This window comes from Hyla sarda, chromosome 8 (assembly GCF_029499605.1).
Source record: "Hyla sarda isolate aHylSar1 chromosome 8, aHylSar1.hap1, whole genome shotgun sequence".
NCBI classification, from domain to species: domain Eukaryota; kingdom Metazoa; phylum Chordata; class Amphibia; order Anura; family Hylidae; genus Hyla; species Hyla sarda.
The window spans coordinates 97,566,560-97,583,894 of record NC_079196.1 but is presented as its reverse complement, the minus strand read 5'-3'; the positions used below and the strand labels follow the sequence as shown (position 1 = coordinate 97,583,894).

The 17,335-nt window shown below is 43.3% G+C and overlaps 10 pseudogenes; all 10 read left to right on the top strand.

Annotated features, from left to right (window-relative positions):
• The first annotated feature begins 1,371 nt into the window (after window positions 1–1,371).
• Window positions 1,372–1,635, top strand: LOC130285815 (U2 spliceosomal RNA; annotated as a pseudogene).
• A 1,455-nt stretch (window positions 1,636–3,090) lies between these two features.
• Window positions 3,091–3,354, top strand: LOC130290171 (U2 spliceosomal RNA; annotated as a pseudogene).
• A 1,473-nt stretch (window positions 3,355–4,827) lies between these two features.
• LOC130288232 (U2 spliceosomal RNA) lies at window positions 4,828–5,093 on the top strand (annotated as a pseudogene).
• Window positions 5,094–6,540: 1,447 nt separating this feature from the next.
• Window positions 6,541–6,804, top strand: LOC130285814 (U2 spliceosomal RNA; annotated as a pseudogene).
• A 1,463-nt stretch (window positions 6,805–8,267) lies between these two features.
• On the top strand, window positions 8,268–8,533 carry LOC130288231 (U2 spliceosomal RNA; annotated as a pseudogene).
• Window positions 8,534–9,980: 1,447 nt separating this feature from the next.
• LOC130287847 (U2 spliceosomal RNA) lies at window positions 9,981–10,245 on the top strand (annotated as a pseudogene).
• A 1,463-nt stretch (window positions 10,246–11,708) lies between these two features.
• On the top strand, window positions 11,709–11,972 carry LOC130287611 (U2 spliceosomal RNA; annotated as a pseudogene).
• A 1,474-nt stretch (window positions 11,973–13,446) lies between these two features.
• LOC130287846 (U2 spliceosomal RNA) lies at window positions 13,447–13,711 on the top strand (annotated as a pseudogene).
• Window positions 13,712–15,184: 1,473 nt separating this feature from the next.
• On the top strand, window positions 15,185–15,448 carry LOC130288211 (U2 spliceosomal RNA; annotated as a pseudogene).
• Window positions 15,449–16,898: 1,450 nt separating this feature from the next.
• LOC130285813 (U2 spliceosomal RNA) lies at window positions 16,899–17,162 on the top strand (annotated as a pseudogene).
• The last annotated feature ends 173 nt before the right edge of the window (window positions 17,163–17,335 follow it).

Genomic DNA, 17,335 nt, shown 5'->3' with positions numbered 1-17,335 from the left:
TTATGAACGTCTATTCATTTAGCGTTTTAATGACCATGTTTGCACACTGATTGGTGTAAAAAAATAAAATAAAACTAAATAATAATAATCTAGCACACCTGTGCAGGTTTGACATGACATGACAGGTAGCTGTCTTGTGGGTGGTGCTGAATCCTGTTAAATGACATGAGGGTCTCATGCCTATACACAAGGGTGTGTCATTGCTGTTGCTTGACCATGCATTGGTTTCTGTGGTCAGTGAATGATAAAAACAAAATTTACCATCCATTGATGGATGGGAAATCCGCCATGAGGCATTTGTTTTTAGAAACTGCTGCTCACAACCAATGTTGCAATGGAGTGTCTCCATCTGCTGGTGGTATTGGAAAGGCATTAGTGCTATGACAGGGTCTGAAGAAGAAGAAGAAGAAGAAGACGGAAAAAAATATATATAAAAAGAAAAAGAGAGAAAGAGAGAGAGAGAGACTGACTTAGTGAGCGAGTGAGTGAGAGAGTGAGAGTGAGTGAGAGTGAATGAGTGAGTGAGTGATTGAGTGAGTGAGTGAGTGAGTGAGAACAAATGAGTTAAAGCAAGTGAGTGAGAGAGATCGAATGAATGAAAGTCTGAATGACAGAAAGAAAAAAGGATGAAGAAAGAAGCATGAAGAAAAAAAAATGTATATGGAGTTGCTGACATGAGTGCAATCTACAAAGCCGTTGAGGCTGATCCTCATGGGAGGATTATTGCACCAGGACCCTTAGCACTTTTAAAATGCCATTCAATGCCACGGGCTAGATGTAAACTGCAGATGACCATGTTGTGGTAGTTACCATGGATACCCAAGTGATGTGTGAGCTAACACATAGGCCCAACAGATTCCAAGAAGGCCAGAATCACCAGCGGCACCACCATCGATTGTCAGGTCACCCGGATTCAGCAAATACCAGAGTCCAAAATGATGCAGGTTTATACTGTTAATTTTCAGTTTATCGTTACAGTTGGTGTTATTCCATGTCTGAAGGGACGCAGCTACAGCCAGTGGGGTAACTAGAGACAGGCAGGCAGCTATGTGCAACAAAGGTAGGCGTGTTGTTTTCATATGCAGATCTGAAATATTGTCTTATATGCAAGAGGAGGAGTGATGGGGGTTCAGGCAAAAGCCAGGCTATGGATTGCATTGCTAAATGCTCCATCAGAGTGCAATGGTCGCCTGTCCTTTTTTTAAGTGATGATGTGGGTTTAGCCTGTGCTGTATGTATGTATGGGTGGCTGACTGCCACCCACCCAGAAAGTGTATGGGAGGCTGGTTGGCTGCCAGCCTTCCTTCCATTCCTATGAGTAATGTGAGTGCTCATGAAGGGGACATGGTTGGGTCCACCCCTTTCCCGGTTATCCCCTCTAGGCCTTTTGGCTTAGATCAAGTGTAAAAAAAGAAAGGATCTTGCGACAGATCGCATCCTGAGGCACGTTTTTTTTTGTGTGAATACTTGCACTTGGGTGACTTGTGAGCACATACTGATACATACGTTCCCTATCTGGGGACCATAAATTAAATGGATTTTTGAGAAAGGGAGCTGATTTGGAAGCTTGCTTCTGTCGCCCTATGCATTGACCCGATGTGGCAGTATCTTCGGGTAGTGAACAGTGCACCACCCCATTCCAGTGTTAAACAAGAAAGATTCTCATTTAATCCTCCGTGGGTGAGAATTTGAGTTTGAGAATTGGAGACCAAAATGATGAGTTGCACTGACTGGTTTATGAACGTCTATTCATTTAGCGTTTTAATGACCATGTTTGCACACTGATTGGTGTAAAAAAATAAAATAAAACTAAATAATAATAATCTAGCACACCTGTGCAGGTTTGACATGACATGACAGGTAGCTGTCTTGTGGGTGGTGCTGAATCCTGTTAAATGACATGAGGGTCTCATGCCTATACACAAGGGTGTGTCATTGCTGTTGCTTGACCATGCATTGGTTTCTGTGGTCAGTGAATGATAAAAACAAAATTTACCATCCATTGATGGATGGGAAATCCGCCATGAGGCATTTGTTTTTAGAAACTGCTGCTCACAACCAATGTTGCAATGGAGTGTCTCCATCTGCTGGTGGTATTGGAAAGGCATTAGTGCTATGACAGGGTCTGAAGAAGAAGAAGAAGACGGAAAAAAATATATATAAAAAGAAAAAGAGAGAGAGAGACTGACTTAGTGAGCGAGTGAGTGAGAGAGTGAGAGTGAGTGAGAGTGAATGAGTGAGTGAGTGATTGAGTGAGTGAGTGAGTGAGTGAGAACAAATGAGTTAAAGCAAGTGAGTGAGAGAGATCGAATGAATGAAAGTCTGAATGACAGAAAGAAAAAAGGATGAAGAAAGAAGCATGAAGAAAAAAAAATGTATATGGAGTTGCTGACATGAGTGCAATCTACAAAGCCGTTGAGGCTGATCCTCATGGGAGGATTATTGAACCAGGACCCTTAGCACTTTTAAAATGCCATTCAATGCCACGGGCTAGATGTAAACTGCAGATGACCATGTTGTGGTAGTTACCATGGATACCCAAGTGATGTGTGAGCTAACACATAGGCCCAACAGATTCCAAGAAGGCCAGAATCACCAGCGGCACCACCATCGATTGTCAGGTCACCCGGATTCAGCAAATACCAGAGTCCAAAATGATGCAGGTTTATACTGTTAATTTTCAGTTTATCGTTACAGTTGGTGTTATTCCATGTCGGAAGGGACGCAGCTACAGCCAGTGGGGTAACTAGAGACAGGCAGGCAGCTATGTGCAACAAAGGTAGGCGTGTTGTTTTCATATGCAGATCTGAAATATTGTCTTATATGCAAGAGGAGGAGTGATGGGGGTTCAGGCAAAAGCCAGGCTATGGATTGCATTGCTAAATGCTCCATCAGAGTGCAATGGTCGCCTGTCCTTTTTTTAAGTGATGATGTGGGTTTAGCCTGTGCTGTATGTATGTATGGGTGGCTGACTGCCACCCACCCAGAAAGTGTATGGGAGGCTGGTTGGCTGCCAGCCTTCCTTCCATTCCTATGAGTAATGTGAGTGCTCATGAAGGGGACATGGTTGGGTCCACCCCTTTCCCGGTTATCCCCTCTAGGCCTTTTGGCTTAGATCAAGTGTAAAAAAAGAAAGGATCTTGCGACAGATTGCATCCTGAGGCACGTTTTTTTTTGTGTGAATACTTGCACTTGGGTGACTTGTGAGCACATACTGATACATACGTTCCCTATCTGGGGACCATAAATTAAATGGATTTTTGAGAAAGGGAGCTGATTTGGAAGCTTGCTTCTGTCGCCCTATGCATTGACCCGATGTGGCAGTATCTTCGGGTAGTGAACAGTGCACCACCCCATTCCAGTGTTAAACAAGAAAGATTCTCATTTAATCCTCCGTGGGTGAGAATTTGAGTTTGAGAATTTGAGACCAAAATGATGAGTTGCACTGACTGGTTTATGAACGTCTATTCATTTAGCGTTTTAATGACCATGTTTGCACACTGATTGGTGTAAAAAAATAAAATAAAACTAAATAATAATAATCTAGCACACCTGTGCAGGTTTGACATGACATGACAGGTAGCTGTCTTGTGGGTGGTGCTGAATCCTGTTAAATGACATGAGGGTCTCATGCCTATACACAAGGGTGTGTCATTGCTGTTGCTTGACCATGCATTGGTTTCTGTGGTCAGTGAATGATAAAAACAAAATTTACCATCCATTGATGGATGGGAAATCCGCCATGAGGCATTTGTTTTTAGAAACTGCTGCTCACAACCAATGTTGCAATGGAGTGTCTCCATCTGCTGGTGGTATTGGAAAGGCATTAGTGCTATGACAGGGTCTGAAGAAGAAGAAGAAGAAGAAGAAGAAGACGGAAAAAAATATATATAAAAAGAAAAAGAGAGAGAGAGAGAGAGACTGACTTAGTGAGCGAGTGAGTGAGAGAGTGAGAGTGAGTGAGAGTGAATGAGTGAGTGAGTGATTGAGTGAGTGAGTGAGTGAGTGAGAACAAATGAGTTAAAGCAAGTGAGTGAGAGAGATCGAATGAATGAAAGTCTGAATGACAGAAAGAAAAAAGGATGAAGAAAGAAGCATGAAGAAAAAAAAATGTATATGGAGTTGCTGACATGAGTGCAATCTACAAAGCCGTTGAGGCTGATCCTCATGGGAGGATTATTGCACCAGGACCCTTAGCACTTTTAAAATGCCATTCAATGCCACGGGCTAGATGTAAACTGCAGATGACCATGTTGTGGTAGTTACCATGGATACCCAAGTGATGTGTGAGCTAACACATAGGCCCAACAGATTCCAAGAAGGCCAGAATCACCAGCGGCACCACCATCGATTGTCAGGTCACCCGGATTCAGCAAATACCAGAGTCCAAAATGATGCAGGTTTATACTGTTAATTTTCAGTTTATCGTTACAGTTGGTGTTATTCCATGTCGGAAGGGACGCAGCTACAGCCAGTGGGGTAACTAGAGACAGGCAGGCAGCTATGTGCAACAAAGGTAGGCGTGTTGTTTTCATATGCAGATCTGAAATATTGTCTTATATGCAAGAGGAGGAGTGATGGGGGTTCAGGCAAAAGCCAGGCTATGGATTGCATTGCTAAATGCTCCATCAGAGTGCAATGGTCGCCTGTCCTTTTTTTAAGTGATGATGTGGGTTTAGCCTGTGCTGTATGTATGTATGGGTGGCTGACTGCCACCCACCCAGAAAGTGTATGGGAGGCTGGTTGGCTGCCAGCCTTCCTTCCATTCCTATGAGTAATGTGAGTGCTCATGAAGGGGACATGGTTGGGTCCACCCCTTTCCCGGTTATCCCCTCTAGGCCTTTTGGCTTAGATCAAGTGTAAAAAAAGAAAGGATCTTGCGACAGATTGCATCCTGAGGCACGTTTTTTTTTTTGTGTGAATACTTGCACTTGGGTGACTTGTGAGCACATACTGATACATACGTTCCCTATCTGGGGACCATAAATTAAATGGATTTTTGAGAAAGGGAGCTGATTTGGAAGCTTGCTTCTGTCGCCCTATGCATTGACCCGATGTGGCAGTATCTTCGGGTAGTGAACAGTGCACCACCCCATTCCAGTGTTAAACAAGAAAGATTCTCATTTAATCCTCCGTGGGTGAGAATTTGAGTTTGAGAATTGGAGACCAAAATGATGAGTTGCACTGACTGGTTTATGAACGTCTATTCATTTAGCGTTTTAATGACCATGTTTGCACACTGATTGGTGTAAAAAAATAAAATAAAACGAAATAATAATAATCTAGCACACCTGTGCAGGTTTGACATGACATGACAGGTAGCTGTCTTGTGGGTGGTGCTGAATCCTGTTAAATGACATGAGGGTCTCATGCCTATACACAAGGGTGTGTCATTGCTGTTGCTTGACCATGCATTGGTTTCTGTGGTCAGTGAATGATAAAAACAAAATTTACCATCCATTGATGGATGGGAAATCCGCCATGAGGCATTTGTTTTTTGAAACTGCTGCTCACAACCAATGTTGCAATGGAGTGTCTCCATCTGCTGGTGGTATTGGAAAGGCATTAGTGCTATGACAGGTTCTGAAGAAGAAGAAGAAGAAGAAGACGGAAAAAAATATATATAAAAAGAAAAAGAGAGAGAGAGACTGACTTAGTGAGCGAGTGAGTGAGAGAGTGAGAGTGAGTGAGAGTGAATGAGTGAGTGAGTGATTGAGTGAGTGAGTGAGTGAGTGAGAACAAATGAGTTAAAGCAAGTGAGTGAGAGAGATCGAATGAATGAAAGTCTGAATGACAGAAAGAAAAAAGGATGAAGAAAAAAAAATGTATATGGAGTTGCTGACATGAGTGCAATCTACAAATCCGTTGAGGCTGATCCTCATGGGAGGATTATTACACCAGGACCCTTAGCACTTTTAAAATGCCATTCAATGCTACGGGCTAGATGTAAACTGCAGATGACCATGTTGTGGTTGTTACCATGGATACCCAAGTGATGTGTGAGCTAACACATAGGCCCAACAGATTCCAAGAAGGCCAGAATCACCAGCGGCACCACCATCGATTGTCAGGTCACCCGGATTCAGCAAATACCAGAGTCCAAAATGATGCAGGTTTATACTGTTAATTTTCAGTTTATCGTTACAGTTGGTGTTATTCCATGTCGGAAGGGACGCAGCTACAGCCAGTGGGGTAACTAGAGACAGGCAGGCAGCTATGTGCAACAAAGGTAGGCGTGTTGTTTTCATATGCAGATCTGAAATATTGTCTTATATGCAAGAGGAGGAGTGATGGGGGTTCAGGCAAAAGCCAGGCTATGGATTGCATTGCTAAATGCTCCATCAGAGTGCAATGGTCGCCTGTCCTTTTTTTAAGTGATGATGTGGGTTTAGCCTGTGCTGTATGTATGTATGGGTGGCTGACTGCCACCCACCCAGAAAGTGTATGGGAGGCTGGTTGGCTGCCAGCCTTCCTTCCATTCCTATGAGTAATGTGAGTGCTCATGAAGGGGACATGGTTGGGTCCACCCCTTTCCCGGTTATCCCCTCTAGGCCTTTTGGCTTAGATCAAGTGTAAAAAAAGAAAGGATCTTGCGACAGATCGCATCCTGAGGCACGTTTTTTTTTGTGTGAATACTTGCACTTGGGTGACTTGTGAGCACATACTGATACATACGTTCCCTATCTGGGGACCATAAATTAAATGGATTTTTGAGAAAGGGAGCTGATTTGGAAGCTTGCTTCTGTCGCCCTATGCATTGACCCGATGTGGCAGTATCTTCGGGTAGTGAACAGTGCACCACCCCATTCCAGTGTTAAACAAGAAAGATTCTCATTTAATCCTCCGTGGGTGAGAATTTGAGTTTGAGAATTGGAGACCAAAATGATGAGTTGCACTGACTGGTTTATGAACGTCTATTCATTTAGCGTTTTAATGACCATGTTTGCACACTGATTGGTGTAAAAAAATAAAATAAAACTAAATAATAATAATCTAGCACACCTGTGCAGGTTTGACATGACATGACAGGTAGCTGTCTTGTGGGTGGTGCTGAATCCTGTTAAATGACATGAGGGTCTCATGCCTATACACAAGGGTGTGTCATTGCTGTTGCTTGACCATGCATTGGTTTCTGTGGTCAGTGAATGATAAAAACAAAATTTACCATCCATTGATGGATGGGAAATCCGCCATGAGGCATTTGTTTTTAGAAACTGCTGCTCACAACCAATGTTGCAATGGAGTGTCTCCATCTGCTGGTGGTATTGGAAAGGCATTAGTGCTATGACAGGGTCTGAAGAAGAAGAAGAAGAAGAAGACGGAAAAAAATATATATAAAAAGAAAAAGAGAGAGAGAGAGAGAGACTGACTTAGTGAGCGAGTGAGTGAGAGAGTGAGAGTGAGTGAGAGTGAATGAGTGAGTGAGTGATTGAGTGAGTGAGTGAGTGAGAACAAATGATTTAAAGCAAGTGAGTGAGAGAGATCGAATGAATGAAAGTCTGAATGACAGAAAGAAAAAAGGATGAAGAAAGAAGCATGAAGAAAAAAAAATGTATATGGAGTTGCTGACATGAGTGCAATCTACAAAGCCGTTGAGGCTGATCCTCATGGGAGGATTATTGCACCAGGACCCTTAGCACTTTTAAAATGCCATTCAATGCCACGGGCTAGATGTAAACTGCAGATGACCATGTTGTGGTAGTTACCATGGATACCCAAGTGATGTGTGAGCTAACACATAGGCCCAACAGATTCCAAGAAGGCCAGAATCACCAGCGGCACCACCATCGATTGTCAGGTCACCCGGATTCAGCAAATACCAGAGTCCAAAATGATGCAGGTTTATACTGTTAATTTTCAGTTTATCGTTACAGTTGGTGTTATTCCATGTCGCAAGGGACGCAGCTACAGCCAGTGGGGTAACTAGAGACAGGCAGGCAGCTATGTGCAACAAAGGTAGGCGTGTTGTTTTCATATGCAGATCTGAAATATTGTCTTATATGCAAGAGGAGGAGTGATGGGGGTTCAGGCAAAAGCCAGGCTATGGATTGCATTGCTAAATGCTCCATCAGAGTGCAATGGTCGCCTGTCCTTTTTTTAAGTGATGATGTGGGTTTAGCCTGTGCTGTATGTATGTATGGGTGGCTGACTGCCACCCACCCAGAAAGTGTATGGGAGGCTGGTTGGCTGCCAGCCTTCCTTCCATTCCTATGAGTAATGTGAGTGCTCATGAAGGGGACATGGTTGGGTCCACCCCTTTCCCGGTTATCCCCTCTAGGCCTTTTGGCTTAGATCAAGTGTAAAAAAAGAAAGGATCTTGCGACAGATTGCATCCTGAGGCACGTTTTTTTTTTTGTGTGAATACTTGCACTTGGGTGACTTGTGAGCACATACTGATACATACGTTCCCTATCTGGGGACCATAAATTAAATGGATTTTTGAGAAAGGGAGCTGATTTGGAAGCTTGCTTCTGTCGCCCTATGCATTGACCCGATGTGGCAGTATCTTCGGGTAGTGAACAGTGCACCACCCCATTCCAGTGTTAAACAAGAAAGATTCTCATTTAATCCTCCGTGGGTGAGAATTTGAGTTTGAGAATTGGAGACCAAAATGATGAGTTGCACTGACTGGTTTATGAACGTCTATTCATTTAGCGTTTTAATGACCATGTTTGCACACTGATTGGTGTAAAAAAATAAAATAAAACGAAATAATAATAATCTAGCACACCTGTGCAGGTTTGACATGACATGACAGGTAGCTGTCTTGTGGGTGGTGCTGAATCCTGTTAAATGACATGAGGGTCTCATGCCTATACACAAGGGTGTGTCATTGCTGTTGCTTGACCATGCATTGGTTTCTGTGGTCAGTGAATGATAAAAACAAAATTTACCATCCATTGATGGATGGGAAATCCGCCATGAGGCATTTGTTTTTTGAAACTGCTGCTCACAACCAATGTTGCAATGGAGTGTCTCCATCTGCTGGTGGTATTGGAAAGGCATTAGTGCTATGACAGGTTCTGAAGAAGAAGAAGAAGAAGAAGACGGAAAAAAATATATATAAAAAGAAAAAGAGAGAGAGAGACTGACTTAGTGAGCGAGTGAGTGAGAGAGTGAGAGTGAGTGAGAGTGAATGAGTGAGTGAGTGATTGAGTGAGTGAGTGAGTGAGTGAGAACAAATGAGTTAAAGCAAGTGAGTGAGAGAGATCGAATGAATGAAAGTCTGAATGACAGAAAGAAAAAAGGATGAAGAAAAAAAAATGTATATGGAGTTGCTGACATGAGTGCAATCTACAAATCCGTTGAGGCTGATCCTCATGGGAGGATTATTACACCAGGACCCTTAGCACTTTTAAAATGCCATTCAATGCTACGGGCTAGATGTAAACTGCAGATGACCATGTTGTGGTTGTTACCATGGATACCCAAGTGATGTGTGAGCTAACACATAGGCCCAACAGATTCCAAGAAGGCCAGAATCACCAGCGGCACCACCATCGATTGTCAGGTCACCCGGATTCAGCAAATACCAGAGTCCAAAATGATGCAGGTTTATACTGTTAATTTTCAGTTTATCGTTACAGTTGGTGTTATTCCATGTCGGAAGGGACGCAGCTACAGCCAGTGGGGTAACTAGAGACAGGCAGGCAGCTATGTGCAACAAAGGTAGGCGTGTTGTTTTCATATGCAGATCTGAAATATTGTCTTATATGCAAGAGGAGGAGTGATGGGGGTTCAGGCAAAAGCCAGGCTATGGATTGCATTGCTAAATGCTCCATCAGAGTGCAATGGTCGCCTGTCCTTTTTTTAAGTGATGATGTGGGTTTAGCCTGTGCTGTATGTATGTATGGGTGGCTGACTGCCACCCACCCAGAAAGTGTATGGGAGGCTGGTTGGCTGCCAGCCTTCCTTCCATTCCTATGAGTAATGTGAGTGCTCATGAAGGGGACATGGTTGGGTCCACCCCTTTCCCGGTTATCCCCTCTAGGCCTTTTGGCTTAGATCAAGTGTAAAAAAAGAAAGGATCTTGCGACAGATCGCATCCTGAGGCACGTTTTTTTTTTGTGTGAATACTTGCACTTGGGTGACTTGTGAGCACATACTGATACATACGTTCCCTATCTGGGGACCATAAATTAAATGGATTTTTGAGAAAGGGAGCTGATTTGGAAGCTTGCTTCTGTCGCCCTATGCATTGACCCGATGTGGCAGTATCTTCGGGTAGTGAACAGTGCACCACCCCATTCCAGTGTTAAACAAGAAAGATTCTCATTTAATCCTCCGTGGGTGAGAATTTGAGTTTGAGAATTGGAGACCAAAATGATGAGTTGCACTGACTGGTTTATGAACGTCTATTCATTTAGCGTTTTAATGACCATGTTTGCACACTGATTGGTGTAAAAAAATAAAATAAAACTAAATAATAATAATCTAGCACACCTGTGCAGGTTTGACATGACATGACAGGTAGCTGTCTTGTGGGTGGTGCTGAATCCTGTTAAATGACATGAGGGTCTCATGCCTATACACAAGGGTGTGTCATTGCTGTTGCTTGACCATGCATTGGTTTCTGTGGTCAGTGAATGATAAAAACAAAATTTACCATCCATTGATGGATGGGAAATCCGCCATGAGGCATTTGTTTTTAGAAACTGCTGCTCACAACCAATGTTGCAATGGAGTGTCTCCATCTGCTGGTGGTATTGGAAAGGCATTAGTGCTATGACAGGGTCTGAAGAAGAAGAAGAAGAAGAAGACGGAAAAAAATATATATAAAAAGAAAAAGAGAGAGAGAGAGAGAGACTGACTTAGTGAGCGAGTGAGTGAGAGAGTGAGAGTGAGTGAGAGTGAATGAGTGAGTGAGTGATTGAGTGAGTGAGTGAGTGAGAACAAATGATTTAAAGCAAGTGAGTGAGAGAGATCGAATGAATGAAAGTCTGAATGACAGAAAGAAAAAAGGATGAAGAAAGAAGCATGAAGAAAAAAAAATGTATATGGAGTTGCTGACATGAGTGCAATCTACAAAGCCGTTGAGGCTGATCCTCATGGGAGGATTATTGCACCAGGACCCTTAGCACTTTTAAAATGCCATTCAATGCCACGGGCTAGATGTAAACTGCAGATGACCATGTTGTGGTAGTTACCATGGATACCCAAGTGATGTGTGAGCTAACACATAGGCCCAACAGATTCCAAGAAGGCCAGAATCACCAGCGGCACCACCATCGATTGTCAGGTCACCCGGATTCAGCAAATACCAGAGTCCAAAATGATGCAGGTTTATACTGTTAATTTTCAGTTTATCGTTACAGTTGGTGTTATTCCATGTCGCAAGGGACGCAGCTACAGCCAGTGGGGTAACTAGAGACAGGCAGGCAGCTATGTGCAACAAAGGTAGGCGTGTTGTTTTCATATGCAGATCTGAAATATTGTCTTATATGCAAGAGGAGGAGTGATGGGGGTTCAGGCAAAAGCCAGGCTATGGATTGCATTGCTAAATGCTCCATCAGAGTGCAATGGTCGCCTGTCCTTTTTTTAAGTGATGATGTGGGTTTAGCCTGTGCTGTATGTATGTATGGGTGGCTGACTGCCACCCACCCAGAAAGTGTATGGGAGGCTGGTTGGCTGCCAGCCTTCCTTCCATTCCTATGAGTAATGTGAGTGCTCATGAAGGGGACATGGTTGGGTCCACCCCTTTCCCGGTTATCCCCTCTAGGCCTTTTGGCTTAGATCAAGTGTAAAAAAAGAAAGGATCTTGCGACAGATCGCATCCTGAGGCACGTTTTTTTTTGTGTGAATACTTGCACTTGGGTGACTTGTGAACACATACTGATACATACGTTCCCTATCTGGGGACCATAAATTAAATGGATTTTTGAGAAAGGGAGCTGATTTGGAAGCTTGCTTCTGTCGCCCTATGCATTGACCCGATGTGGCAGTATCTTCGGGTAGTGAACAGTGCACCACCCCATTCCAGTGTTAAACAAGAAAGATTCTCATTTAATCCTCCGTGGGTGAGAATTTGAGTTTGAGAATTGGAGACCAAAATGATGAGTTGCACTGACTGGTTTATGAACGTCTATTCATTTAGCGTTTTAATGACCATGTTTGCACACTGATTGGTGTAAAAAAATAAAATAAAACTAAATAATAATAATCTAGCACACCTGTGCAGGTTTGACATGACATGACAGGTAGCTGTCTTGTGGGTGGTGCTGAATCCTGTTAAATGACATGAGGGTCTCATGCCTATACACAAGGGTGTGTCATTGCTGTTGCTTGACCATGCATTGATTTCTGTGGTCAGTGAATGATAAAAACAAAATTTACCATCCACTGATGGATGGGAAATCCGCCATGAGGCATTTGTTTTTAGAAACTGCTGCTCACAACCAATGTTGCAATGGAGTGTCTCCATCTGCTGGTGGTATTGGAAAGGCATTAGTGCTATGACAGGGTCTGAAGAAGAAGAAGAAGAAGAAGAAGAAGAAGACGGAAAAAAATATATATAAAAAGAAAAAGAGAGAGAGAGAGAGACTGACTTAATGAGCGAGTGAGTGAGAGAGTGAGAGTGAGTGAGAGTGAATGAGTGAGTGAGTGATTGAGTGAGTGAGTGAGTGAGTGAGAACAAATGAGTTAAAGCAAGTGAGTGAGAGAGATCGAATGAATGAAAGTCTGAATGACAGAAAGAAAAAAGGATGAAGAAAGAAGCATGAAGAAAAAAAAATGTATATGGAGTTGCTGACATGAGTGCAATCTACAAAGCCGTTGAGGCTGATCCTCATGGGAGGATTATTGCACCAGGACCCTTAGCACTTTTAAAATGCCATTCAATGCCACGGGCTAGATGTAAACTGCAGATGACCATGTTGTGGTAGTTACCATGGATACCCAAGTGATGTGTGAGCTAACACATAGGCCCAACAGATTCCAAGAAGGCCAGAATCACCAGCGGCACCACCATCGATTGTCAGGTCACCCGGATTCAGCAAATACCAGAGTCCAAAATGATGCAGGTTTATACTGTTAATTTTCAGTTTATCGTTACAGTTGGTGTTATTCCATGTCGGAAGGGACGCAGCTACAGCCAGTGGGGTAACTAGAGACAGGCAGGCAGCTATGTGCAACAAAGGTAGGCGTGTTGTTTTCATATGCAGATCTGAAATATTGTCTTATATGCAAGAGGAGGAGTGATGGGGGTTCAGGCAAAAGCCAGGCTATGGATTGCATTGCTAAATGCTCCATCAGAGTGCAATGGTCGCCTGTCCTTTTTTTAAGTGATGATGTGGGTTTAGCCTGTGCTGTATGTATGTATGGGTGGCTGACTGCCACCCACCCAGAAAGTGTATGGGAGGCTGGTTGGCTGCCAGCCTTCCTTCCATTCCTATGAGTAATGTGAGTGCTCATGAAGGGGACATGGTTGGGTCCACCCCTTTCCCGGTTATCCCCTCTAGGCCTTTTGGCTTAGATCAAGTGTAAAAAAAGAAAGGATCTTGCGACAGATCGCATCCTGAGGCACGTTTTTTTTTTGTGTGAATACTTGCACTTGGGTGACTTGTGAGCACATACTGATACATACGTTCCCTATCTGGGGACCATAAATTAAATGGATTTTTGAGAAAGGGAGCTGATTTGGAAGCTTGCTTCTGTCGCCCTATGCATTGACCCGATGTGGCAGTATCTTCGGGTAGTGAACAGTGCACCACCCCATTCCAGTGTTAAACAAGAAAGATTCTCATTTAATCCTCCGTGGGTGAGAATTTGAGTTTGAGAATTGGAGACCAAAATGATGAGTTGCACTGACTGGTTTATGAACGTCTATTCATTTAGCGTTTTAATGACCATGTTTGCACACTGATTGGTGTAAAAAAATAAAATAAAACTAAATAATAATAATCTAGCACACCTGTGCAGGTTTGACATGACATGACAGGTAGCTGTCTTGTGGGTGGTGCTGAATCCTGTTAAATGACATGAGGGTCTCATGCCTATACACAAGGGTGTGTCATTGCTGTTGCTTGACCATGCATTGGTTTCTGTGGTCAGTGAATGATAAAAACAAAATTTACCATCCATTGATGGATGGGAAATCCGCCATGAGGCATTTGTTTTTAGAAACTGCTGCTCACAACCAATGTTGCAATGGAGTGTCTCCATCTGCTGGTGGTATTGGAAAGGCATTAGTGCTATGACAGGGTCTGAAGAAGAAGAAGAAGAAGAAGAAGAAGACGGAAAAAAATATATATAAAAAGAAAAAGAGAGAGAGAGAGAGAGACTGACTTAGTGAGCGAGTGAGTGAGAGAGTGAGAGTGAGTGAGAGTGAATGAGTGAGTGAGTGATTGAGTGAGTGAGTGAGTGAGTGAGAACAAATGAGTTAAAGCAAGTGAGTGAGAGAGATCGAATGAATGAAAGTCTGAATGACAGAAAGAAAAAAGGATGAAGAAAGAAGCATGAAGAAAAAAAAATGTATATGGAGTTGCTGACATGAGTGCAATCTACAAAGCCGTTGAGGCTGATCCTCATGGGAGGATTATTGCACCAGGACCCTTAGCACTTTTAAAATGCCATTCAATGCCACGGGCTAGATGTAAACTGCAGATGACCATGTTGTGGTAGTTACCATGGATACCCAAGTGATGTGTGAGCTAACACATAGGCCCAACAGATTCCAAGAAGGCCAGAATCACCAGCGGCACCACCATCGATTGTCAGGTCACCCGGATTCAGCAAATACCAGAGTCCAAAATGATGCAGGTTTATACTGTTAATTTTCAGTTTATCGTTACAGTTGGTTTTATTCCATGTCGGAAGCGACGCAGCTACAGCCAGTGGGGTAACTAGAGACAGGCAGGCAGCTATGTGCAACAAAGGTAGGCGTGTTGTTTTCATATGCAGATCTGAAATATTGTCTTATATGCAAGAGGAGGAGTGATGGGGGTTCAGGCAAAAGCCAGGCTATGGATTGCATTGCTAAATGCTCCATCAGAGTGCAATGGTCGCCTGTCCTTTTTTTAAGTGATGATGTGGGTTTAGCCTGTGCTGTATGTATGTATGGGTGGCTGACTGCCACCCACCCAGAAAGTGTATGGGAGGCTGGTTGGCTGCCAGCCTTCCTTCCATTCCTATGAGTAATGTGAGTGCTCATGAAGGGGACATGGTTGGGTCCACCCCTTTCCCGGTTATCCCCTCTAGGCCTTTTGGCTTAGATCAAGTGTAAAAAAAGGAAGGATCTTGCGACAGATCGCATCCTGAGGCACGTTTTTTTTTGTGTGAATACTTGCACTTGGGTGACTTGTGAGCACATACTGATACATACGTTCCCTATCTGGGGACCATAAATTAAATGGATTTTTGAGAAAGGGAGCTGATTTGGAAGCTTGCTTCTGTCGCCCTATGCATTGACCCGATGTGGCAGTATCTTCGGGTAGTGAACAGTGCACCACCCCATTCCAGTGTTAAACAAGAAAGATTCTCATTTAATCCTCCGTGGGTGAGAATTTGAGTTTGAGAATTGGAGACCAAAATGATGAGTTGCACTGACTGGTTTATGAACGTCTATTCATTTAGCGTTTTAATGACCATGTTTGCACACTGATTGGTGTAAAAAAATAAAATAAAACTAAATAATAATAATCTAGCACACCTGTGCAGGTTTGACATGACATGACAGGTAGCTGTCTTGTGGGTGGTGCTGAATCCTGTTAAATGACATGAGGGTCTCATGCCTATACACAAGGGTGTGTCATTGCTGTTGCTTGACCATGCATTGGTTTCTGTGGTCAGTGAATGATAAAAACAAAATTTACCATCCATTGATGGATGGGAAATCCGCCATGAGGCATTTGTTTTTAGAAACTGCTGCTCACAACCAATGTTGCAATGGAGTGTCTCCATCTGCTGGTGGTATTGGAAAGGCATTAGTGCTATGACAGGGTCTGAAGAAGAAGAAGACGGAAAAAAATATATATAAAAAGAAAAAGAGAGAGAGAGAGAGAGAGACTGACTTAGTGAGCGAGTGAGTGAGAGAGTGAGAGTGAGTGAGAGTGAATGAGTGAGTGAGTGATTGAGTGAGTGAGTGAGAACAAATGAGTTAAAGCAAGTGAGTGAGAGAGATCGAATGAATGAAAGTCTGAATGACAGAAAGAAAAAAGGATGAAGAAAGAAGCATGAAGAAAAAAAATGTATATGGAGTTGCTGACATGAGTGCAATCTACAAAGCCGTTGAGGCTGATCCTCATGGGAGGATTATTGCACCAGGACCCTTAGCACTTTTAAAATGCCATTCAATGCCACGGGCTAGATGTAAACTGCAGATGACCATGTTGTGGTAGTTACCATGGATACCCAAGTGATGTGTGAGCTAACACATAGGCCCAACAGATTCCAAGAAGGCCAGAATCACCAGCGGCACCACCATCGATTGTCAGGTCACCCGGATTCAGCAAATACCAGAGTCCAAAATGATGCAGGTTTATACTGTTAATTTTCAGTTTATCGTTACAGTTGGTGTTATTCCATGTCGGAAGGGACGCAGCTACAGCCAGTGGGGTAACTAGAGACAGGCAGGCAGCTATGTGCAACAAAGGTAGGCGTGTTGTTTTCATATGCAGATCTGAAATATTGTCTTATATGCAAGAGGAGGAGTGATGGGGGTTCAGGCAAAAGCCAGGCTATGGATTGCATTGCTAAATGCTCCATCAGAGTGCAATGGTCGCCTGTCCTTTTTTAAGTGATGATGTGGGTTTAGCCTGTGCTGTATGTATGTATGGGTGGCTGACTGCCACCCACCCAGAAAGTGTATGGGAGGCTGGTTGGCTGCCAGCCTTCCTTCCATTCCTATGAGTAATGTGAGTGCTCATGAAGGGGACATGGTTGGGTCCACCCCTTTCCCGGTTATCCCCTCTAGGCCTTTTGGCTTAGATCAAGTGTAAAAAAAGAAAGGATCTTGCGACAGATCGCATCCTGAGGCACGTTTTTTTTTGTGTGAATACTTGCACTTGGGTGACTTGTGAGCACATACTGATACATACGTTCCCTATCTGGGGACCATAAATTAAATGGATTTTTGAGAAAGGGAGCTGATTTGGAAGCTTGCTTCTGTCGCCCTATGCATTGACCCGATGTGGCAGTATCTTCGGGTAGTGAACAGTGCACCACCCCATTCCAGTGTTAAACAAGAAAGATTCTCATTTAATCCTCCGTGGGTGAGAATTTGAGTTTGAGAATTGGAGACCAAAATGATGAGTTGCACTGACTGGTTTATGAACGTCTATTCATTTAGCGTTTTAATGACCATGTTTGCACACTGATTGGTGTAAAAAAATAAAATAAA